Here is a 24,419-nt window from a genome sequence, read left to right on the forward strand (position 1 = left end):
GCAGTGTGGGGGGCCCCGGGGCGCAATGTGGGGGGCCCCTGGGAGCAGCGTGGGGGGCCCAGGGGAGCAGTTTGGGGGGCCCCGGGGAGCAGTTTGTGGGGTCCCGGGGAGCAGCGTGGGGGCCCCTGGGAGCAGTGTGGGGGGCCCCGGGGAGCAGTGTGGGGGGCCCCGGGGAGCAGCGTGGGGGCCACTGCGAGCAGCGTGGGGGCCCCTGGGAGCAGTGTGGGGGGCCCCTGGGAGCAGTGTGGGGGGCCCGGGGAGCAATGTGGGGGCCCCTGGGAGCAGTGTGGGGGGCCCCTGGGAGCAGTGTGGGGGGCCCCGGGGAGCAGTATGGGGGGCCCCGGGGAACAGCGTGGGGGGCCCCTGGGAGCAGTGTGGGGGGCCCCGGGGAGCAGTGTGGGGGGCCCCGGGGAGCAGCGTGGGGGGCCCCGGGGAGCAGTGTGGGGGGCCCCTGGGAGCAGTGTGGGGGGCCCCTGGGAGCAGTGTGGGGGGCCCCTGGGAGCAGTGTGGGGGGCCCCGGGGAGCAGCGTGGGGGGCCCCGGGGAGCAGTGTGGGGGGCCCCTGGGAGCAGTGTGGGGGGCCCCGGGGAGCAGCACGGGCTGCGATGGCAGCGAAGAATGACATCATCAAGGTCCAGGTCGGTGATTGGAGCGTGGGCATGTACAGCAGGAGCAGCGAGGTCGGGGCGAAGGAACGGCGAGAGACTGTGGAGGGACGTGGTCGAGGCCCAGGGACCCAGGGGCAGCACGGACCAGCCCACACTGCGATATGTGAGCTCACTGGGTTCGTGCAGCAGAGCAGGTCTCCAGTCGTCTCGGATAACCCTCGCCACTGGACCAAGACCTAGCTCTGTCAAGCCCGTGTGGTGGCTGGTGTGCAACGACCACCCCACGGTAAAAAAATCCACGCACAGGCATCTTCCACCCTTCAGGATGTAGTTCAGGTCCTTCAGTGAAACACCTGTGAACTCGTCCTTTTTTGGCGTGGAAACAAGTCATCCTCGATACGATGATGATGATCAGATTTAATTCTTTGTTAAGTGAAGCTATAAACAACTCCGCTTCGCTAATAAAGACCACTTCATGTTGATGAGGAACATTTTCACATTTGCATTACCTTTCTCACACTGTCGTAAACGTTCCTCTGCAAATATTAATACACGATAAAAGTTAATAATATCACAACAGTTAATCATAATTCATAATTAATAATGTTAATCATCGCAGAGTGAAATACCAATAAGATTATGAAAACGTGTAAGATTGTGTGAGGGGACCGGACAGGCCGTTGCACAAAGATGTTTCCCCCTTGTGAGGGAATCTAAACTCGGGGACATAGTCTCAGAATAAGGGAGCGGCCCATTTGAGACGGAGGTGAGGAGGAATTTCTTCTCGTGAATCTGTGGAATTCTCTGCCCCAGAGAGCTGTGGAGGCTGGGTCATTGAATATATTTAAGGTGGAGATAGACAGATTTTTGAGCGATAAGGGAGTGAAGGGTTATGGGGAGCGGGCGGGGAAGTGGAGCTGAGCCCATGATCGGATCAGCCGTGATCGTATTGAATGGCGGAGCGGGCTCGAGGGGCCGAATGGCCGACTTCTGCTCCTATTTCTTATGTTCTAATGAAAACACAGGGAGAGAGGATAGCACGGTCATTTGAGCACATTCGAATATCCATTGACTGGTTAGATAAATTATTGACGATTGAATATTTGAGCGTAACTTTGGGGTGAGATATCGGGATACATTCTGGGTGGAAATTGTAGACCATACACGCGTTGAAGATCTATTTAAGCAGCGGCAATATCTCCATCAATGGAGATACCAAGATGTGATATAATTGATGGCCCACATGACATAAGAACATAAGAAATAAGATCACGGCTGACCTGAGGAGGAGGTCACTTGTTGGGAAGGTCTATCTGCCGCTGCTCGGGCGGGGGGATTGGGTGGGGGCGGGTGGCGATCGCCAGTGACGACGAGATTCAGCATCACCTCCAGTGCGCCAGAGCAGCCTTCGGCCGCTTGAGGAAAAGAGTGTTTGAAGACCAGGCCCTCAAATCTACCACCAAGCTCATGGTCTACAGGGCTGTAGTGATACCCGCCCTTCTGTATGGCTCAGAGACATGGACCATGTACAGTAGACACCTCAAGTCACTGGAGAAATATCACCAACAATGTCTCCGCAAGATCCTACAAATCCCCTGGGAAGACAGATGCACCAACGTTAGCGTCCTCGACCAGGCCAACAACCCCAGCATTGAAGCACTGACCACACTCGATCAGCTCCGCTGGGCAGGCCACATTGTTCACATGCCCGACACAAGATTCCCAAAGCAAGCGCTCTACTCGGAACTCCTACATGGCAAACGAGCCAAAGGTGGGCAGAGGAAACGTTACAGGGACCACCCTCAAGGCCTCCCTGATAAAGTGCGACATCCCCACCGACACCTGGGAGTCCCTGGCCAAAGACCAGTCTGCCCTAAGTGGTGGAAGTGCATCCGGGAGGGCGCTGAGCACCTCGAGTCTCATCGCCGAGAGCATGCAGAAAGCAAGCGCAGGCAGCGGAAGGAGCGTGCGGCAAACCAGTCCCACCCTCCCCTTCCCTCAACCACTGTCTGTCTCACCTGTGACAGGGACTGTAATTCACGTATTGGACTGTTCAGTCACCTGAGAACTCACTGTTAGAGTGGAAGCAAGTCTTCCTTCATTTGGAGGCACTGACTATGATGATCACAACCAACATGTGTTGGGGACTCAAAGTTACTTTCTCGAAAGCTCACCTGCAGTTTGACTGTCTACATTACTTCCTAAAAAATATACAAAAGAAAAGTCAACAAACTTCATTAAGTTGTCACAGTGTGGGGGAGAACGACAGCGTACATCACTGAAAATAGTCAATGGCATGTTATTTTTAAATGCAATAAATGTAATGAAATGTACAACATTTGAGGGTAATATATTAGCATGGATAGTAGATTGGCAAAGAGTGACTAGTGGAGTGCCGCAGGGATCAGTGCTGGGGCCTCAGCTATTTACTATCTATATTAATGACTTGGATGAAGGGACCGAGTGTAATGTAGCCAGGTTTGCTGATGATACAAAGATGGGAGGGAAAGCAAACTGTGAGGAGGACACAAAAAATCTGCAAAGGGATATAGACAGACTCAGTGAGTGGGCAAAAATCTGGCAGATGGAGTATAATGTGGGAAAGTGTGAGGTTATCCACTTTGGAAGAAATAATAGAAAAGCAAATTATAATTTAAATGGGGAAAAATTGCAAAGTGCTGCAGTACAGAGGGACCTGGGGGTCCTTGTGCATGAAACATAAGAAGTTAGTATGCAGGTACAGCAAGTGATCAGGAAGGTCAAGGGAATGTTGGCCTTTATTGCAAGGGGGATAGAGTATAAAAGCAGAGAAGTCCTGCTACAACTGGACAGGGTATTGGTGAGGCCACACCTGGAGTACTGCGTACAGTTCTGGTCTCTGTATTTAAGGAGGGATATACTTGCATAGGGGGCTGTTCAGAAAAGGTTCACTCAGTTGATTCCGGAGATGAGGGAGTTGACTTATGAGGAAAGGTTGAGCAGGTTGGGTCTGTACACATTGGAGTTCAGAAGATTGAGAGGTGATCTAATCGAAACATCTAAGATAATGAGGAGGCTCGACAAGGTGGATGCAGAGAGGATACTTCCACTCATAGGGGAAACTAGAACTCGGGGACATAGTCTCAGAATAAGGGGCCGCCCATTTAAGACGGAGATGAGGAGGAATTTCTTCTCTCAGAGGGTTGTAAATCTGTGGAATTCTCTGCCCCAGAGAGCTGTGGAGGCTGGGTCATTGAATATATTTAAGACGGAGATAGACAGATTTTTGAGCGATAAGGGAGTGAAGGGTTATGGGGAGCGGGCGGGGAAGTGGAGCTGAGCTCATGACCAGATCAGCCATGATCTTACTGAATGGCGGAGCAGACTCGAGGGGCCGAATGGCCGACTCCTGCTCCTATTTCTTATGGTCGTCAATGCTTTTAAATTCCCATGACTGTTGACTTGGCCAATTGTTGGTATCATATTAAGTTACTGTCCTCTGTACGCTCCTGTATCAGATACAGATCTGAAACACCGTACTCCCTAAGCAATTGTCATTCAGATGAAATGGCAAGGAAATAGACAGATGTTACCTCCATCTTTTAGATTATCCATCAATCTCCTCAATTCTGAAACAAAACATACAAATGTTTCTGTTGCAAATATATACTGTGACTGCTATTAAGAACACAAGACCATCAGCCCTGGACACCGTGGACCATTTCCCATATCTCGGGAGCCTCCTATCAACAAGAACAGGCATCGACGACGAGATCCAACAACGCCTCCAGTGCGCCAGTGCAGCCTTTGGCCGCCTGAGGAAAAGAGTGTTTGAAGCAAGGCCCACAAAACTGCCACCAAGCTCATGGTCTACAGGGCTGTAGTGATACCCGCCCTCCTGTATGGCTTAGAGAAATGGACCATGTACAGTGGAGAGATACCACCAGCGATGTCTCCGCAAGATCCTACAAATCCCCTGGGAGGACAGATGCACCAACATTAGCATCCTCGACCAGGCCAACATCCCCAGCATTGAAGCACTGACCACACTCGAAAAGCTCCACTGGGCGGGCCAACTGTGTCCAGCATGCCGGACACAAGACTCCCAAAGCAAGCACTCTACTCGGAACTCCTTCACGGCAAGCGAGCCAAAGGTGGGCAGAGGAAACTTTACAGGGACACCCTCAAAGCCTCCCTGATAAAGTGCAACATCCCCACCGACACCTGGGAGTCCCTGGCCAAAGACCGCCCTAAGTGGAGGAAGTGCATCCGGAAGGACGCTGAGCACCTCGAGTCTCATCATCGAGAGCATGCAGAAATGAAGCGCAGGCAGCGGAAGGAGCGTGCGGCAAACCAGTCCCACCCTCCCTTTCCCTCAACGACTATCTGTCCCACCTGTGACAGGGACTGTGGTTCTCATATTATGTTCAGCCACCTAAGGACTCATGTTAATAGTGGAAGCAAGTCTTCCTCGATTCTGAGGGAATGCCTATGATGATGATCCTTCCTTAAATACGGAGACCATAACTGGATGCAGAACTCCAGGTGTGGCCTCACCAATATCCTGTACAGTTGTAGCAGGACTTCTCTGCTTTTATACTTCATCCCTCTTTGCAATTAGGGCCAACATACCCTTGGCCTTCCTGATCACTTGCTGCACCTGCATGGTAACTTTTTGTGTTTCATGCACAAGGACTCCCAGGTCCCTCTGTACTGCAACATTCTTTAAGGTCTCCCCATTAAAATAACAATCTCCTGCCCAGTCCAATTTCACGGCACATATCTTTAATGTTATAACGACAGAATTACCTTTGTTCTTTTCGACCAGGGGCCTGGCTGTAAACACACAGGCATTTAAACAGAAGTATTAACATTGAGGCTGCGTGCTGTACAGTTGTAAACGCGATTCAAGACGCGGTGTCACATTTGCAAAATTCAGCAGGGTAGCTGACGAAACAGGTGACTGGAATCTGCGCGGCAAATGGAGAGAGGCGGCCCACAGCGAATCGGAGCATGGGCCGAGACATACGGTGGCTCCAAAGCACGCGCACTCAAGGCGAAGTATCGCAAAAGCCCGTTCTCCGGGGAGCATGATGCGCATGCGCAGGAAAACCGGCTTTTCCCATCCATCAAAATTTCTTCTATGCATCCCCGGGAGAAGGACATCCACGTCCGCGTGGGTGTGTTTGAGTCTATTTGCACAGCTCTTGCCCAGCGAAGGTCTGTTAAACACTTATACCAGGTGCGTAGCTTAGAGTTACCAGCATTACACAGTTAAAACATAGAAAAATTAAATCCAGTCACTCATTTTATGTTAAAAACCATGTCTATTTAAGTTTACTTTTAACCGAAGTAAAACGCATTTTTAAAAACATTCAAAAATATATATTTTTTCTGAAACATTTAATTTTAATTAGTTTAAATATATGTGAGGTGCTTATTTATTTATTGTGCTGTGTTTCGGTGTTTTATGGGAGTTTATTCTCATTGATAGTATTGGAAACCCATACAAACAGATCTCCCATTTTTATCAGTGAGAATATTAAGACCATCAGAAATAGGAGCAGGAGTCGGCCACCTGGCCCCTCGAGCCTGCTCCGCCATTAAACCAGATCCTACAACTCCCCTGGGAGGACAGATGCACCAACATCAACATCCTCAGCCAGGTCAACATCCCCAGCATTGACCACACTTGACCAGCTCCATTTGGCAGGCCACATAGTCCGTACACCTGACACAAGACTCCCAAAGCAAACGTGATACGCAAAACTCCTTCACAGCAAACGAGCCAAAGGTGGGCAGAGGAAACGTTACAGGGACACCCTCAAAGCCTCCCCTGATAAAGTGCATCATCCCCACCGACACCTGGGAGTCCCTGGCCAAAGACCGCCCTGAGTGGAGGAAGTGCATCCGGGAGGGCACTGAGCACCTCGGGTCTCGTCGCCGAGAGCATGCAGAAAGCAAGCGCAGGCAGCGGAAGGAGCGTGCGGCAAACCAGTCCCACCCTCCCCTTCTCTCAACGAATATCTGTCGCACCTGTGATAGAGTCTGTGGCTCTCGTATTGGACTGTTCAGCCACCTAAGGACTTATGTTAAGAGTGGAAGCAAGTCTTCCTCGATTCCGAGGGACTGCCTATGATGAGTGGCTGATCGAATCATGGACTCAGCTCCACTTCCCCGCCCGCTCCCCATAACCCTTCGCTCGCTTATTGCTCAAAAATCTGTCTATCTCCACCTTGAATTTATTCAATGACCCAGCCTCCACAGCTCTCTGGGGCAGAGAATTCCACAGATTTACACCCCTCTGAGAGAAGAAATTCCTCCTCATCTCAGTTTTAAACAGACGGCCCCTTATTCTGAGACTATGTCCCCTAGTTTTAGTTTCCCCTATCAGTGGAAATATCCTCTCTGCATCCACCTTGTCAAGCCCCCTCATTATCTTATACGTTTCAATAAATCACGTTTCATTCTTCTGAACTCCAATGAGTAGAGGCCCAACCTACTCAACTTTCTTCATAAGTCAACCCCCTCATCTCCGGAATCAACCTAGTGAACCTTCTCTGAACAGCCTCCAAAGCAAGTATATCCTTCCTTAAATACTGAGACCAAAACTGTACGCAGTACTCCAGGTGTGGCCTCACCAATACCCTGTGCAGTGTAGCAGGACTTCTCTGCTTTTATACTCCATCCCACTTGCAATAAAGGCCAACATTCCCTTGACCTTCCTGATCACTTGCTGTACCTGCATACTAACTTTTTGTGTTTCATGCAGAAGGACCCCCAGGTCCCTCTGTACTGCAGCACTTTGCAATGTTTCTCCATTTAAACTTTAATTTACTTTTTTTCTGCCAAGGGGGATAAACTGACATTTTCCCACATTATACTCCATCTGCCATGACGTATACTTGCATTGGAGACAGTTCAGAGAATGTTCGCGAGGTTGATTCCTAAGATGAAGGGGTTTGTCTTTTGAAGAAAGGTTGAGTAGGTTGGGCCTCTACTCATTGGAGTTCAGAAGAATGAGAGGTGATCTTATCGAAATGTATAAGATTATGAGGGGGCTCGACAAGGTGGATGCAGAGAGGATATTTCCACTGATGGGGGAGAATAGAACCAGAGGGCACGATCTTAGAATAAGTCAGGAGGCGCGGCGAGAATCGGAGGAGGTCAGCTGGTGCAGGGAGTGAAGGCAAAAAAGAAGTAGAAAGAAATTGAAGGGTGACATCACAGCCAAGGGGGTAAGTGATTGGCTGGTGATTGGTGAGTAGTTTTTCTTTTTCTTTTCCTTTATCAGTCGGTAACCTTTATCATTGTTGTTGCCAAATTAAGTTAATCAAGGGGTTTAGTCATGGCAGGAGAGCTCGGACACGTGTTATGCTCCTCCTGTATTATGTGGGAACTCAGGCACGCTTCCATTGTCCCTGATGACTACGTGTGCAGGAAGTGCATCCTGTCGCAGTTCCTGACAGACCGCATTGTGGCACTGGAGCTGCGGGTGGATTCACTCTGGAACATCCGCGATGCTGAAGATGCTGTGAATAGCACATTTAGTGAGTTGGTCACACCGCAGGTAAAGGGTACACAGGCAGATAGGGAATGGGTGACCAACAGGAAGAGCAGTGGAATGAAGGCAGTACAGGGGTCCCCTGCGGTCATCCCCCTCCAAAGCAGATACACCGTTTTGGATACTGTAAGGGGGGATGACTCATCAGGGGGGAGCAGCAGCAGCCAAGTTCATGGCACCGTGGGTGGCTCTGCAGCACAGGAGGGCAGGAAAAAGAGTGGGAGAGCGATAGTGATAGGGGATTCGATTGTAAGGGGAATAGATAGGCGTTTCTGCGGCCGCAACCGAGACTCCAGGATGGTATGTTGCCTCCCTGGTGCAAGGGTCAAGGATGTCTCGGAGCGGGTGCAGGGCATTCTGAAAAGGGAGGGTGAACAGCCAGTTGTCATAGTGCATATAGGTACCAACGATATAGGTAAAAAACTGGATGAGGTCCTACGAGACGAATTTAGGGAGATAGGAGTTAAATTAAAAAGTAGGACCTCAAAAGTAATAATCTCAGGATTGCTACCAGTGCCACGTGCTAGTCAGAGTAGGAATCGCAGGATAGCTCAAATGAATACGTGGCTTGAGGAGTGGTGCAGAAGGGAGGGACTCAAATTCCTGGGACATTGGAACCGGTTCTGGGGGAGGTGGGACCAGTACAAACCAGACGGTCTGCACCTGGGCAAGAGCGGAACCATGTCCTAGGGGGAGTGTTTGCGAGTGCTGTTGGGGAGGGGTTAAACTAATATGGCAGGGGGATGGGAACCTATGCAGGGAGACACAGGGAAATAAAATGGGGGCAGAAGCAAAAGATAGAAGAAGAAAAGTAAAAGTGGAGGGCAGAGAAACCCAAGGCAAAAATCAAAAAGGGCCACATTACAGCAAAATTCTAAAAGGGCAAAGTGTGTTAAAAATACAAGCCTGAAGGCTCTGTGCCTCAATGCGAGGAGTATTCGGAATAAGGTGGACGAATTAACTGCGCAGATAGCAGTTAATGGATATGATGTAATTGGCATCACAGAGACATGGCTCCAGGGTGGCCAAGATGGGAACTCAACATCCAGGGGTATTCAACATTCAGGAAGGATAGACAGAAAGGAAAAGGAGGTGGGGTAGCGCTGCTGGTTAAGAAGGAAATTAATGCAATAGTAAGGAAGGACATTAGCTTGGATGATGTGGAACCGGTATGGGTGGAGCTGCGGAATATCAAAGGGTAGAAAACGCTAGTGGGAGTTGTGTACAGACCACCAAACAGTAGTAGTGAGGTTGGGGACAGCATCAAACAAGAAATTAGGGATGTGTGCAATAAAGGTACAGCAGTTATCATGGACGATTTTAAGCTACATATAGATTGGGCTCACCAAACTGGTAGAAATTCGGTGGAGGAGAATTTCCTGGAGTGTATTCGGGATGGTTTTCCAGACCAATATGTTGAGGAAACAACTAGAGGGCTGGCCATCCTAGACTGGGTGATGTGTAATGAGAAGGGACTAATTAGCAATCTGGTCATGCGGGGCCCCTTGTGGAAAACTGACCACAATATGGGAGAATACTTTATTAAGCTGGAGAGTGACACAGTTAATTCAGAGACTAGGGTCCTGAACTTAAGGAAAGGTAACTTCGATGGTATGAGATGTGAATTGGCTAGGATAGACTGGCGAATGATACTTAAAGGGTTGATGGTGGATAGGTAATGGCAGACATTTATAGATCACATGGATGAACTTCAACAATTGTGGATCCCTATCTGGAGTAAAAATAAAATGGGGAAGGTGGCTCAACCGTGGCTAACAAGGGAAATTAGGGATAGTGTTAAATCCAAGGAAGAGGCATATGAATTGGCCAATAAAAGCAGCAAACCTGAGGACTGAGAGAAATTTTGAATTCAGCAGAGGAGGACAAAGGGTTTAATTAGGAGGGGGAAAATAGAGCATGAGAGGAAGCATGCTGGGAACATAAAAAATTACTGCAAAAGCTTCGATCGATATGTGAAGAGAAAAAGATTAGTGAAGAAAAATGTAGGTCCCTTGCAGACAGAGTCAGGTGAATTTATAATGGGGAACAAAGAAATGGCAGACCAGTTGAACAAATACTTTGATTCTGTCTTCACAAAGGAAGACACAAATTACCTTCCGGAAATACTAGGGGACCGAGGGTCTAGTGAGAAAGAGGAACCGAAGGAAATCCTTATTAGGTGGGAAATTGTGTTAGGGAAATTGATGGGATTGAAGGCCGATAAATCCCCGGGGCCTGATCGTCTGCATCTCAAGTACTTAAGGAAGTGGCCCTAGAAATAGTGGATGCATTGTTGATCATTTTCCAACAGTCTATCGACTCTGGATCAGTTCCTATGGACTGGAGGGTAGCTAATGTAACACCACTTTTTAAAAAAGGAGGGAGAGAGAAAATGGATAATTATAGACCGGTTAGCCTGACATCAGTAGTGGGGAAAATGTTGGAATCAATCATTAAGGATGAAATAGCAGCTCATTTGGAAAGCAGTGACAGGATCGGTCCAAGTCAGCATGGATTTATGAAAGGGAAATCATGCTTGACAAATCTTCTGGAATTGTTTGAGGATGTAAATAGTCGAGTGGACAAGGGAGAACCAGTGGATGTGGTGTATTTGGACTTTCAAAAGGCTTTTGACAAGGTCACACACAAGAGATTGGTGTGCAAAATTAAAGTACATGGTATTGGGGGTAATGTACTGACGTGGATAGAAAACTGGTTGGCAGACAGGAAGCAGAGAGTCGGGATAAACGGGTCCTTTTCAGAATGGCAGGCAGTGACTAGTGGGGTGCCGCAGGGCTCAGTGCTGGTACCCCAGCTATTTACAATATGCATTAATGAATTAACTGAAGGAATTGAGTGTAATATCTCCAAGTTTGCAGATGACATTGAGCTGGGTGGTGGTGTGAGCTTTGAGAGGGACGCTAAGAGATGGCACAGTGACTTGGACAGGTTAAGTGTGTGGGCAAATGCATGGCAGATGCAGTATAATGTGGATAACTGTGAGGTTATCCACTTTGGGGGCAAAAACACGAAGACAGAATATTATCTGAATGGTGACAGATTAGGAAAAGGGGAGGTGCAACGAGACCTGGGTGTCATGGTACATCAGCCATTGAAAGTTGGCATGCAGGTACAGCAGGCGGTGAAGAAGGCAAATGGTATGTTGGCCTTCATAGCTAGAGGATTTGAGTATAGGAGCAGGGAGGTCTTACTGCAGTTGTACAGGGCCTTGGTGAGGCCTCACCTGGAATATTGTGTTCAGTTTTGGTCTCCTAATCTGAGGAAGGACGTTCTTGCTATAGAGGGAGTGCAGCAAAGGTTCACCAGACTGATTCCAGGGATGGCAGGACTGACATATGAGGAGAGATTGGATCAACTGGGCCGGTATTCACTGGAGTTTAGAAGAATGAGAGGGGATCTCATCGAAACATATAAATTTCTGATGGGACTGGACATGTTAGATGCAGGAAGAATGTTCCCGATGTTGGGGAAGTCCAGAACTAGGGGAAACAGTCTAAGGATAAGGGGTAGGCCATTTGGGACTGAGATGAGGAGAAACTTCTTCACTCAGAGAGTTGTTAACCTGTGGAATTCCCTGCCGCAGAGAGTTGTTGATGCCAGTTCATTGAATATATTCAAGAGGGAGTTAGATATGGCCCTTATGGCTAAAGGGATCAAGGGGTATGGAGAGAAAACAGGAAAGGGGTACTGAGGTGAATGATCAGCCATGATCTTATTGAATGGTGGTGCAGGCTCGAAGGACCGAATGGCCTACTCCTGCACCTATTTTCTATGTTTCTATGTTTAACGGGTTTTGAACAGCGGGCAAGGAATGTATCAGGTGGTCGATATCAGCACCCGCCCCCCGCCACTTCAGCTTGGGTCGAATTTCTGTGCCCCCACGCTTGGAAAGGATTCGTGTTCTGATCTTCTGTTCCCCACCCCCACTCCTCAATCTCATGAGGAGGTCTTTTAAGACTGAAACTCATATGTCCTTACTATACAGTATAAATGCACTCGAGGTCCATGCTTGAGAGAAGGTCAGTCTGTGACCTGTCCTTTATTCCATAGCACTCAAGTGATGGAAGTGGGTGGAGCTTCCCCTTTTGTATCTGAAGGTCCAGGTTAGGAGTGTCTCCCACAAGTTCACCACCTAGTGGTCATTGTTCTCACAGTGTACAACTTAGCTCAGATTATACAAGGGTTACAATGCTGGTTGAATACATGACATCATCTCCCCCCCAAAGTCTTATTGGGATCACAGGTTGAGTCTCTCTGGTGGTTTATGCTCTCTTGTAGAGCGCCTGAGTTGGGGCTCCGGTTGTTGGGCACTGGCTTGAGTGTCTGCTGTTTGCGGTGCCTCAGGCCTGTCCGGACTGCCCACAGTGACTGGGCTCTCCTCCCTTTGGTTCCTGTGTTCGGTCACCTGTGGTGGAGTGAACTCTATATCATGTTCTTCCTCTGCTTCTTCTACGGGGTTGCTGAACCTCCTAGCAATGGAGCTAGACACGGGGGCCAGCCAGTCCCTGATGAGTATCAAACAGTTCGAAAAGTTGTGGGCGTCCAAGGCCAGGAGGCCAAAATTATCGTTGATTGATGCACAGCTACGGACAAACACAAAGCAGATCATTCCGGTGCTAGGCAGCGCCACAAAGATTCGGAGAACAGGTTGCCACTCTGGGTTGTCCCGGGGGACAGTCCCGCACTACTGGGGAGGAGTTGGCTTGCTGTCATGAACTGGAACTGGGGCGATGTCAATGCAATTTCCTCTGTGGAGCGAATATCATGCTCACAGATCCTGGACAAATTTGACTCATTATTTCAACCCGGCATCGGCACTTTCATGGGGGCCAAGGTAGTGATTCACATAAACCCGGACGCCAGGCCAGTACACCACAAGGCCAGAGCGGTGCCGTACGTGATGCGGGAAAAGATAGAAGGCGAATTGGACCGCCTGTTGAGGGAAGGCATCACCTCGCCAGTCGAATTCAGTGACTGGGTGAGCCCGATCGTGCCGGTGCTCAAGGCGGATGGGTCGGTCAGGATATGTGGAGATTACAAGGCCACCATCAATCAGGTGTCACTCCAAGACCAATACCCACTACCGAGAGCGGAGGACCTCTTTGCGACGCTATCCGGTGGCAAACTCTTTTCAAAATTGGACCTGACCTCAGCTTACATGACCCAGGAGCTGGCGAGTGAGTCAAAGAAGCTGACCACCATCACGACACACAAGGGGTTGTTTGAGTAGAACAGATGTCCGTTTGGGATTCGTTTGGCAGCCGTGATCTTCCAACGAAATATGGAAAGCCTCCTCATGTCGATTCCAGGGACGGTGGTTTTTCAAGACGACATCCTCATCACGGGTTGTGATACTGAAGAACACCTCCACAACCTGGAGGAGGTGCTACGCAGACTGGACCGGGTAGGTCTGCGACTGAAAAAGGCGAAGTGCGTCTTCCTAGCTCCAGAGGTAGAATTCCTGGGGATGAGGATAGCAGCAGATGGGATCAGACCTACTGCGTCCAAGACGGAAACGATCCAGAGAGCACCCAGACCCCGTAACACGACGGAGCTGCATTTGTTCCTGGGGCTCCTGAACTATTTTGGCAACTTTCTTCCCAAATTGAGCAGGCTGTTAGAGCTGTTACACTTGCTCCTACGCAAAGGTCGTGATTGGGTCTGGGGGGACAGCCAGGAAAGGGCTTTTGATTGAGCACGCAATTTGTTATGCTCCAACAAATTGATAACGTTATATGACCCATGTAAGAAACTTGTGTTAACATGCGATGCGTCGTCCTATGGTGTCGGGTGTGTGTTGCAGCATGTCAATGCCAAGGGTCAGTTACAGCTGGTAGCTTATGCCTCCAGAAGTCTGTCCCAGGCAGAAAGGGGCTATGGGATGGTAGAAAAGGAGGCGCTTGCATGTGTATATGCGGTAAAGAAAATGCACCAGTACCTGTTTGGCAGGAAATTTGAGCTGGAGACAGATCACAAACCCCTAACGTCCCTTTTGGCCGACAACAAGGCCATAAATGCAAACGCATCGGCCCGCATACAGAGGTGGACACTCACGTTAGCTGCCTATGACTACACTATTCGGCACAGACCGGGCACCGAAAACTGCGCCGATGCACTCAGCAGGCTCCCACTAGGCACCACTGAGGGGGCTACCGAGCATGGTGCTGAGATGGTCATGGCTGCTGAAGCTTTCGGAAGCGAAGGCTCACCCGTGACAGCCCGTCAGATTAAAGTCTGGACAAATAGAGACCCGCTATTGCCAGGTCACACGTTTGGTGGCCAGGGATAGACGCAGATCTGGAACTTTGTGTTCGCAGGTGCAACACGTGTGCCCAGCTGAGCAATACACCCAGAAAAGCCCCGCTTAGCTCCTGGCCATGGCCCACCAAGACTTGGTCATGCATCCATGTGGACTACGCAGGTCCTTTCATGGGAAAAATGTTTTTGGTTGTAGTAGACGCCTACTCCAAATGGATCGAGTGTGACATTCTTAATTCAAGCACATCCTCTGCCACGGTAGAAAGTATACGGGCAATGTTCGCCGCCCACGGTCTCCCGGACATCTTGGTCAGCGACAGTGGCCCGTGCTTCACAAGCACTGAATTCCAGGACTTCATGGCAGGCAATGGAATCAACCATGTCAGAATGGCACCGTTCAAGCCGACCTCAAACGGCCAGGCAGAACGAGCAGTGCAGATAATCAAACAGGGGATGCTCAGAATCCAAGGGGGTTCCCTATAAAGCCACTTATTACGCCTCCTGTTGGCCAATAGATCCCGACCACACTCGCTCACAGGGATTCCACCCACAGAGCTGCTAATGAAAAGGACGCTCAAAACCAGGTTATCCCTTATACACCCCACCATGAAAGAAATTGTCGAGAGCAGGCGCCAGTCACAATATCACTACCATGACAGGAATGCGAGGGCGTGATGTATTGATGTAAATGATCCCGTTTTTGTCCTCAAATACGCTGCAGGGCCCAAATGGCTCGCAGGCACTGGGATTGCCAAAGAAGGAAATAGGATACTGGTAGTTAAACTTACCAATGGACAAATCTGCCGCAAACATGCGGATCAAACAAAAAGGAGGTTCAGCAACCCCATAGAAGAAGCAGAGGAAGAACACGATATAGAGTTCACTCCTCCACAGGCGACCGAACACCGGAACCAAAGGGAGGAGAGCCCAATCATTCCTTAACACAGTACCTCTCATCTGTTCTGCTAGTGGCCATGCTCGCGTGGTTTAAATCCCATCCTCGACGCCATTGATAGGTCCTTACTATACAGTATAAATACACATGAGGCCTATGCTTGAGAGAAGGTCAGTCTGTGACCTGTCCTTTATTCCATAGCACTCAAGTGATGGAAGTGGGTGGAGCTTCCTCTTTTACATCTGAAGATCCAGGTTAGGAGTGTCTCCCACAAGTTCACCACCTAGTGGTCAATGTTCTCACAGTGCACAACTTAGGTCAGATTATACATGAGTTACAATGCTGGTTGAATACATGACAGAAACAATCACTTTAGAGAAAGGTGCTATTGTTGACTTGGAAAATCCCTTCATCGTTTTTTGCATACCTGTGTCCTGAAAATTTTTAAGCAGATTTTAAACATGAACAAAAAGTTGTAACGCGATAACTTGGGGGAAGGTGTACAGTCCACAGCGCACTGTTGGAGAGAATATGAGGGATAGTATAACTTTGTGCAATGTGGCAATACGGGATATATCACCCAGAGCTACACAAGCACATCAGAAATAGGAGCAGGAATCGGCCATTTGGCCCCTCGATCCCTTATTCTGAGACTATGCCCCCTCGTTCTAGATTTCCCCACAAGAGGAAATATGCTCTCTGCATCTACCCTGTCGAGTCCACTCATTATATTACACGTTTTAAAAGATCACCTCTCATTCTTCTAAACTCCAATGTGTACAGTCCCAATCTCATAATTCAACCCCCTCATCTCCGGAATCAACCTAGTGAACCTTCTCTGAACTGCCTCCAATGCAAGTATATCCTTCCTTAAATACGGAGATCAAAACTGTATGCAGTACTCCAGGTGTGGCCTCACCAATGCCTTTATCAAGGTAAGTTGTCCAAAGTCGGGTCAATTGAATTGAGTTACAGATAATGTACGATATAATTGAATAGTATAGCAATCACGATAGGCTGAATGGCCTACAATTGTTGCTATATCAAAATGTAAGAGATCCCTAGTCAGTCCGAAATAACTTCTTGCAAATAATCCGCCTCAATAATATCATCATCAAAGGGGTGAAGGGGGGTCACCATCGAGCAGAAATTTAAGTGCACCAGCCACATAAATACTGTGGCCACAAGAGCGGGTCAGAGGCTGGGTATTCTGCGACCAGTGTCTCACGTCTTGACTCCCCAAAGCCTTGCCACCATCTACAAGGCATAAGTCACGAGTGTGATGGAATACTCTCCACTTGCCTGGATGAGTAGCAGCTCCATCCAGGACAAAGCAGCTGCTTGATCGACACGCTACCCACCGCCTTCAAACACTCACTCCCTCCACCACCGGCGCACCGTGGCTGTAGTGTGCACCATCTACAAGATGCACTGCAGCAACTCGCCAAGGCTTCTTCGGCAGCACCTCCCAAACCCGCGACCTTGACCCGCCTAGAAGGACAAGGGCAGCAGGCGCATGGGAACACCATCACCTCCACGTTCCCCTCCCAGTCACACACCATCCTGACTGGGAAATATATTGCCATTCCTTCATCGTCGCTGGGTCAGAATCCTGGAACTCCCTCCCTAACAGCACTGTGGGAGCACCTTCACCACATGGATTGCAGCGGTTCAGAAGGGGGTTGGGTAATAAACTCTGGCCTTGCCAGGAATGCCCACATCCCAGGACCTAATTTTTAAAAACATCAGTGGCCTACAGCAAACACAGTATGTTCATATCAACATAAAGGACATAAGAACATAAGAAATAGGAGCAGGAGTAGGCCATAAGGCCCCTCGAGCCTGCTCCGCCATTCAATAAGATCATGGCTGATCCGATCATGGACTCAGCTCCACTTCCCCGCCCGCTCCCCTTATCCCCTTATCGTTTAAGAAACTGGCTCTTTCTGTCTTAAATTTATTCAATGTCCAGCTTCCACAGCTCTCTGAGACAGCGAATTCCGCAGATTTACAACTCTCTGAGAAGAAATTTCTCCTCATTTCAGTTTTAAATGGGCGGCCCCTTATTCTGAGACTGTGTCCCCTAGTTTTATTTTCCCCTATGAGTGGAAACATCCTCTCTGCATCCATCTTGTCAAGCCCCCTCATTATCTTATATGTTTCAATAAGATCACCTCTCATTCTTCTGAACTCCAATGAGTAGAGGCCCAACCTACTCAACCTTTCCTCTTAAGTGAACCCCCTCATCTCCGGAATCAACCGAGTGAACCTTCTCTGAACAGCCTCCAAAGCAAGTATATCCTTTCGTAAATATGGAAACCAAAAATGCACGCAGTATTCCAGGTGTGGCCTCACCAATACCCTGTATAACTGTAGCAAGACTTCCCTGCTTTTATACTCCATCCCGTTTGCAATAAAGGCCAAGATACCATTGGCCTTCCTGATCACTTGCTGAACCTGCATACTATCCTTTGGTGTTTCATGTACAAGGACCCCCAGGTCCCGCTGTACTGCGGCACTTTGCAATCTTTCTCCATTTAAATAATAACTTGCTCTGATTTTTCTTCTAAAGTCCTACCATGTCAGGAGACAATTGTCCCAACTCCTATGCATTCTGGGGGCGAGATTTCAAAACGTCTGCCAATTGCTGAGTGAAGAGGTATCGCTCCTGAATGACATACCTCTCCTTTTAACCCTGCTCGTGAATCCCCCTCCCGATTAAATTGTTCCTCGCTGTGCAACCCATCATATCCTTTGAAAATTGGAATTGTCTCCGACACGTCGCTCCATAATCCTTTATATTCACGGAATGCAATCAACATTTAAGCAAACGATCTCTCTGTTAACCCTCGAGACATCTGCTTTTCTCCCCATACAAGACAGGCAGAGGATCAATGCCCAAGTCTTAAGGCAAACCCAATATGGATTCCGATCAAGACCCTTTACGTCTGAACATCAGAAATAGGGGCAGGAGTCGGCCATTCGGCCCCTCGAGCCTGCTCCGCCATTCAATAAGTTCACGGCTGATCTGATCATGGACTCAGCTCCACTTCCCCGCCCGCTCCCCATAACCCTTCACTCCCTTATCGCTCAAAAATCCGTCTATCTCCGCCTTACATTTATTCAATGACCCAGCCTCCACAGCTCTCTGGGGCAGAGAATTCCACAGATTTACAACCCTCTGGGACAAGAAGTTGCTCCTCATCTCAGTCCTAAACCATTTGCCACTGCTCTGCCCACCTGACCAGTAGATTGATATCATTTAATTCAGAGAAGTGTGAGGTGATGCACTTTGGGAAGGTTAATAAGGAAAGGGTATACACATTAAGCGATAGGCCACTTAATTGTGTAGCTGAACAAAGGGACCTTGGAGTGCTTGTCCACAGATCCCTGAAAGTAGCAGGCCAGGTGGATAAGGTGGTTAAGAAGGTATACAGAATGCTTGCCTTTATTGGCCGAGGCATAGAATATAAGACCAGGGAGGCTATGCTTAAATTGTATAATACTTTGGTTAGACCACAGCTGGAGTACTGCGTGCAGTTCTGGTCGTCGTATTATAGGAAGGACGTGATTACACTCGAGAGGGTGCAGAGGAGATTTACTTGCATGCTGCCTGGAATGGAGAATCTTAGTTATGAGGACAGATTGGACAGGCTGGGTTTGTTCTCATTGGAACAGAGGAGGTTGAGAGAAGACCTCATTGAGGTGTACAAAATATTGAGGGACCTGGACATAGTGGATAGGAAGGGTCTATTTCCATTGCTAGAGGGTCTATTATGAGGGGGCATAGTTTTAAAGTGGTTGGTGGAAGGTTTCGAGGGGATTTGACGGGGAGCTTCTTTGCACAGAGGGTTGTGGGGATCTGGAACTCGCTGCCTGGAAGAGTGGTGGATGCAGAAACCCTCACCACTTTTAAGAGATGGTTGGATGGACGCTTAAAGTGCAGTAACCTGCAGGGTTACGGACCTAGAGCTGGTAATTGGGATTGGACTGGATGACCTTTTGATGGACGGAGCAGATATAACGGTAAGTACTGCAGGGAATCGAATACGGCCAGGGTGATCTCCTGGACTAGTGTCGATCGCCTGGATGGGTCGGAGAGGAATTTTCCCAGAATTTTTCTCCCTAAATTGGCCTGGGTTTTTATCTGGTTTTTGCTTCTCCCAGGAGATCACATGACTCCGGTTGGGGTGGAGTGTAGAATGTTTCAGTATAAGGGGTGTTGCAGTTGTGTGAGGTGGACTGGTTGGGCTGGGTGCTCTTTGTCTTTCCGTCATTGTTCATAGGTTTATATGTAACCTTCAGGGCTGCTGACCGAGGGCCGTGCGGCTCTTTGTCGGCCGGCGCGGACACAATGGGCCGGAATGACCTCCTTCTGCGCTGTTAATTTCTATGTTTCTATGTTTCTATGTTGCTATGCTTCTAAGATTTGTCAAGCATGATTTCCCTTTCATAAATTCATGCTGACTTGGCCCAATTCTGTCACTGCTTTGCAAATGTGCTGCTATTACATTTTTAATAATTGATTCCAACATTTTCCCCACTACTGATGTCAGGCTAACCGTTTTCTCTCTCCCTCCTTTTTTAAAAAGTGGGGTTACATTAGCTACCATGCAATCCATAAGAACTGATCCAGAGTCTTTAGAATGATGGAAAATGACCACCAATGCATCCACTATTTCTAGGGCCACTTCCTTAAGTACTCTGGGATGCAGACGATAAGACCCCGGGGATTTATCGACCTTCAATCCCATCAATTTCCCTAACACAATTTCCAGCCTAATAAGGATTTCCTTCAGTTCCTCCTTCTCGCTAGACCCTCGGTCCCCTCGTATTTCCGGAAGGTTATTTGTGTCTCCCTTCGTGAAGACAGAACCAAAGTATTTATTCAATTGTTCTGCCATTTCTTTGTTCCCCATTATAAATTCACCTAATTTTGATTGCAAAGGACCTACATTTGTTTTCACTAATCTTTTTCTCTTCACATATCTATGGAAGCTTTTGCAGTCAGTTTTTATGTTCCCTGCAAGCTTACACCCATAATTAAACCCTTTGTCCTCCTCTGCTGAATTCTAAATTTCTCCCAGTCCTCAGGTATGCTGCTTTTTCTGGCCAATTGATATGCCTCTTCCTTGGATTTAACATTATCCCTAATTTCCCTTGTTAGCCACGGTTGAACTACCATCCCTGTTTCATTTTTACACTCGACAGGAATGTACAATTGTTGAAGTTCATCCGTGTGATCTTTAAATGTCTGCCATTGCCTATCCACCGTCAACCCTTTTAGTATCACTCGCCAGTCTATTCTAGCCAATTCACATCTCGTACCACGAAGTTACTTTTCCTTAAGTTCAGGACCCTAGTCTCTGAACAAACTGTGTCACTCTCCAGCTTAATGAAGAATTCTACCATATTATGGTCTCTCTTCCCCAAGGGGCCTCGCACAACGAGATTGCTAATTAATTCTCTCTCATAACACAACGCCCAGTCTCGGATGGCCCGCTCCCTAGTTGGTTCCTCGACATATTGGTCTAGTAAACCATCCCTAATACACTCCAGGAAATCCTCCTCCACCGTATTGCTACCAGTTTGGCTAGCCCAATCAATATGTAGATTAAAGTCACCCGTGATAACTGCTGTACCTTTATTGCACGCATCCCTAATTTCCTCCCCGACATCACTACTACTGTTTGGTGGTCTGTACACAACTCCCACTATTGTTTTCTGCCCTTTGCTGTTCCGCAGCTCTACCCATACAGATTCCACATCATCCAAGCTAATGTCCTTCCTTACTATTGCTTTAATCTCCTGTTTAACCGGCAACACTACCCCCACTCTTTTTTCTCTCTGTCTATCCTTCCTGAATGTTGAATACCCCTGGATGTTGAGTTCTCAGCCTTGGTCACCCTGGAGCCATGTCTCTGTGATGCCAATTACATCATATTTGTTAACAGCTATCTGCGTAGTTAATTCATCCACCTTATTACGAATGCTCCTCACATTGACACAGAGTCTTCAGGCTTGTTTTTTTACACTCTTTGTTCTTTCAGATTTATATTGTTATGTGGCCCTTTTTGATATTTGCCTTTGCTTTTTCTGCCCTCCACTTTTTCTTATCTCCTTTCTACCTTTTGCTTCTGCCCCCATTTTATTTTCATCTGTCTCCCTGCATAGATTCCCATCCCTCTGCCATATTAGTTAAAACCGTCCCCAACAGCACTAGCAAACACTCCCCCTAGGACATCGGTTCCAGTCCTGCCCAGCTACAGACCGTCCGGTTTGCACTGGTTCCACCTCCCCCAGAACTGGTTCCAATGTCCCAGGAATTTGAATCCCTCCCTTCTGCACCACTGCTCAAGCCACGTATTCATCCGAGCTATTCTGTGATTCCTACTCTGCACGTGGCACTGGTAGCAATCCTGATATTACTACCTTTGAGGTCCTACTTTTTAATTTAACTCCTATCGCCCTAAAGTCAGCTTATAGAACCTCATCCCGTTTTCTACCGATATCATTGGTGCCTATATGCATCACGTCAAACGGCTGTTCACCCTTCCCCTCAAGAATGTCCTGCAGCTGCTCCGAGACGTCCTTGACCCTTGCAGCAGGGAGGCAACATACCATCCTGGAGTCTCGGTTGCGTCCACAGAAACGCCTATCTATTCCCCTTAAAATAGAATCCCTTATCACGATAGCTCTCCCACTCTTTTTCCTGGCCTCCTGTGCAGGAGACACCCATGGTGCCATGAACTTGGCTGCTGCTACCTTCCCCTGATGAGTCATCCCCCCCAACAGTACCCAAAATGGTGTATCTGTTTTGGAGGGAGATGACCTCAGGGGACCCCTGCACTATCTTCCTTCCACTGCTCTGCCTGATGGTCACCCATTCCCTATCTGCCTGTGTAACCTTTACCTGTGGTGTGACCAACTCACTAAACGTGCTATTCACGACATCATCAGCATCACGTTTGCTCCAGAGTGTGTCAATGCGCAGCTCCAGTGCCACAATGCAGTCTGTCAGGTGCTGCAGCTGGATACACTTCCTCTACACATAGTAGTCAGGGACACTGGCAGCGTCCCTGATTTCCCACATCGCACAGGAGCATGACATGGGTCTGGGCTCTCCTGCCATGACTTAACCCTTGAATTAACTTAATTTGGCAACAATGCCCAAGGTTACCTCGTGATAAGAAAAGAAAAAAAGAGAAAGAAAAAAGAAAACCTTCTCACCAATCAACCAGCCAATCACTTACCCGCTTGGCTGTGACGTCACACTTTGATTTCTTTTTACTTCTTTGCTTTTACGTTCGGCCTTGATCTCCCACTCCCACTGCTTTCTTTCTCCACTTGATGTACAGAGCAGATATCATCGTAGAATCAAAGAAGTTTATAGCACTGAAGGAGGACATTTCAGCCCATTGTGTCTGCGCCGGCCAACCAAGAGCCATCCCAGCCTAATCCCACTTTCACGCTTTCGCTCCCTCGCCCTGTAGGATACGGCACTTCAAGCTGCACATCCAAATGTGGTGAGGGTTTCTGCCTCTACCTCCCTTTCAGGCCCCAGACCCCCACCACCCTCTGGGTGAAGAAATTTCCCTCTAAACCTCTCCCCAATTACTTTCAATCCACGCCCCCTGGTTGTTGACCCCTCTGCCCAGGGAAACAGCTCCTTCCTATCCACTCTATCCAGGCCCCTCATCATTTTATACACCTCAATCAGGTCTCCCCTCAGCCTCCTCTGTCCCAAGGAAAAGAGACCCAGCCTCTCCAATCTTTCCTCATCGCTAAAATTCTCCAGTCCAGGCAACATCCTGGTAAATCTCCTCTGCACCCTCTTCAATGCAATCACATCGTTCCTGTAATGTGGTGACCAGAACTGCACGCAGTACTCCAGCTGTGGCCTAACCAGTGTTTTCTACAGTTCAAGCATAACCTCCCTTGTTCTTGTATTCCACGCCTCGACTAATAAAGGCCAGTATTACGTCTGCCTTCTTAAACACCTTATCCACCTGGCCTGCTACCTTCATGGATCTGTGGACCTGCACTCCTTTAATCTTATCACTTCCCTGCTTTGTGACTCAAATCATCGAGTGCTTAAAAAAGGATACAGAGAGGAGAGTTGAAAGTTTGCGAATTAGGAACACAGACATTGCATCGCTGCTATCTACAATTTCAATCCCTGCGATTAGACAATCACTTTTCCAGCTCATGCAATGGGGTATAAATTTTGCGCAGAGGCTATCAGTGGGCGGAAGGCTGCAAAAAATCTATGAATTTCACGGGAGATCCACGCTCCTGGGCCGCCTCACGTCAGTGTCATCATAGGCAGTCCCTCGGAATCGAGGAAGACTTGCTTCCATCTAAAAGTGAGTTCTCAGTTGACTGAACAGTCCAATACGTGAATTACAGTCCCTGTCACAGATGGGACAGACAGTGGTTGAGGGAAGGGGAGGGTGGGACTGGTTTGCCGCACGCTCCTTCCGCTGCCTGCGCTTGCTTTCTGCATGCTCTCAGCGACGAGACTTCAGGTGCTCAGCGCCCTCCCGGATGCACTTCCTCCACTTAGGGCGGTCTTTGGCCAGGGACCCCCAGGTGTCGGTGGGGATGTTGCACTTTATCAGGGAGGCTTTGAGGGTGCAAAGGCAGCATGAAACAGAAACTAATTTCGACTCTGCTGATTGGAACAGGTAACTGCCGGTTGAACACATGATTTGAAAATGAGACTTGCAGATCAAGCATCAATGACAAAGGTAACAAAACTGCCCACCAGCAGTCTTTTACATGTTTGGCCTGAATTTTCAGCAGCTGGGACAACAAACATTCAGGTTCGACTGAGATTTGAACTCAAATCACTGGATTCAAAGTCCAGAGTGCTCAACATTACACCACCGAACCAACTATGCCAAAACATTTGAAACATTTCTCAAAATCAACAAAATCATCTCCAACATTACAGTTCGGCTCATTGAAATATGGAGACATGGGAAATAGGTGCAGGAGTAGGCCATTCGGCCCTTCGAGCCTGCACCGCCATTCAATGAGTTTGTGGCTGAACATGCAACTTCAGTACCCCATTCCTGCTTTCTCGCCTTGAT

The 24,419-nt window shown here is 48.4% G+C and overlaps 1 non-coding gene across 1 annotated transcript; it reads right to left on the reverse strand.

The window, feature by feature from the left end:
• Window positions 1-24,147: 24,147 nt before the first annotated feature.
• On the reverse strand, window positions 24,148-24,219 carry trnaq-uug (transfer RNA glutamine (anticodon UUG)). The gene has a single exon. It is a non-coding gene; the product is annotated as a tRNA-Gln (tRNA).
• Window positions 24,220-24,419: the final 200 nt, after the last annotated feature.

Source organism: Pristiophorus japonicus, unplaced genomic scaffold, assembly GCF_044704955.1.
Source record: "Pristiophorus japonicus isolate sPriJap1 unplaced genomic scaffold, sPriJap1.hap1 HAP1_SCAFFOLD_99, whole genome shotgun sequence".
In the NCBI taxonomy this organism is placed as follows: domain Eukaryota; kingdom Metazoa; phylum Chordata; class Chondrichthyes; family Pristiophoridae; genus Pristiophorus; species Pristiophorus japonicus.